Genomic DNA, 1954 nt, shown 5'->3' with positions numbered 1-1954 from the left:
TGGAAATGGAAAAGAAGAAAATAAAGGCATTAGAAGACTTACAGAAGATTTTGAAAGAAAAAAAATACATAAAATACTAATAATCAGTACTACAAACGTTCAATCGAAGGTTGACCCTCAGTCAAGTTCTCACATTATTTTTGAGTTCGTACTAGAAACTTTTAGTAATCAAAAAATATTTTACTCTAGTAATAGCATACGCAGAGTGCTATTGTATTGTGTTTATTTTTTTTTGTTTATTTAATTTATTTTTGTTTTGTTTTTGTATAAAATGTCTGAAAAGAAAGACTAAAGGAGATTTATGTTTATGTTTCTTGTTTATTAATAAAACCATTAGTTATGTTAAAATAAAATTTTTATTTATTGTCAAATTTTCTTAAATATACATATCTAAATAAACATTGTTGCAAAAATTTCGTCTCTTCTAGAATTCTTTTCATTTATGCCACTAATTCCTGCTACATCTGTCATATTCTCATCATTATTATCATTGACATCGACATCAAATTCATCATCATCCTGATTGTCCAAACAAATATTATGTAGCACAGCAGCAGCTACTATGCATTTTTCTACAAACTTTAAATTATCATTTCCAAAATATTTTAGTCTCCTAAATCTTCCCTTCAAAAGCCCAAAAGCATTTTCAATTACAATTCTAGTTGCGGAATGGCGGTAATTGAATATTTTTTGATTTTCAGTTAGGTTGCCATTGTCTTTAAATGGACAGATCAACCAATCCAAACAGGGGTATGCTGAATCTCCCAATAAGACATTTAGACCCAAGAATCCATCTATACCTTTCCTGTACAGAGACGACTTTTTTAAAAGGCGACTGTCATGGATGGATACTGGTTCTCCACAGAAAAAACTAATAAATTTTTTCTTGTAATCACAAACTCCTTATATAAGAAGACTATAATCTCCTTTTCTATTATAATATACATAGTAATATTTGGAGGCTGGCCTTTTAATTTTGATATGGCTCCCATCTATAGCTCCAACTATCCCGTTAATCCCATGCATTTGATAAAACTCAGATTTTATTTTTTGCAGTTGTTGATCAGTGGGCCATACAATATACTGTCCACTTTTTCTTACTAAAAATTCTATTATTTTTGTGATGATACGATGACAGGTACTTTTAGTAACATTGAACCTGTCACAGCATTGTCGAAATGTCTCTGTATTACAAAGATACCACACAGTCATTAAAACTGCTTTTCGTGTACATATTTTTTTCCTTCCAAATTTATGTTGAGGTAACACATGTTCAATTTCAATCTCATCTGAAATTTATGCAAATTAAACATTGCAGTTCAGTTTATTTATTAGTGGATGATCATACTTACTTATTATTAGGTCAATAGTTGAACGAGTTAATCGAAAATGTTCTTTAAATTCATGGTCATCGTATTCTTTTATAGTGTCCATAAAAGTAGTTATTTGGTGTAACTTCCTTCTGGGAGGATTAGATAAGATGAAACAGTCCGAGGATGACGATTCAGAACAGGAAAAAATTTGGGATTCATTTGAATCTGAACTAGTCTAATCCAATTCCGAATCGTCTTCTGAAATCTAATAGCATAATATTTAATGTATATTTAAGTGACAAACAATTAGCATGTATCAACTTACCTCCATAATATTTGATAATATTAAATAATTTTTAATAATATTTAATAATATTTAACATTATATTTAATATTCAACGATATAGATTTATTTATATTATTACCTGATATTATATTCTTTCTCCTTTTTTCCTTTTGTCTATCTCTTTTTCCATGTCTTTTGCTTATTCTTTCTCTTCTTTAATTTTAAATAAAACTTCTTTTTTTCTCTTCCTTCTCTTTCTCTCTCTCTCTCTCTCTCTCTCTCTCTCTCACTCTCTCTCTCTTATTCGTCTTCAGACACGCGGTAAAATGGCAACAATAGATTCGATTAATGCGAC

The 1954-nt window shown here is 29.4% G+C and overlaps 1 pseudogene; it reads right to left on the bottom strand.

Annotated features, from left to right (window-relative positions):
• Positions 1-390: 390 nt before the first annotated feature.
• On the bottom strand, positions 391-1644 carry LOC115240167 (annotated as a pseudogene).
• Positions 1645-1954: the final 310 nt, after the last annotated feature.

The sequence above is a fragment of the Formica exsecta genome, unplaced genomic scaffold (genome assembly GCF_003651465.1).
Source record: "Formica exsecta isolate Colony F162 unplaced genomic scaffold, ASM365146v1 scaffold42, whole genome shotgun sequence".
Taxonomy (NCBI): Eukaryota; Metazoa; Arthropoda; class Insecta; order Hymenoptera; family Formicidae; genus Formica; species Formica exsecta.
The sequence above is the reverse complement of the archived record's forward strand: the minus strand, read 5'-3'. Positions and strand labels throughout refer to the sequence as shown.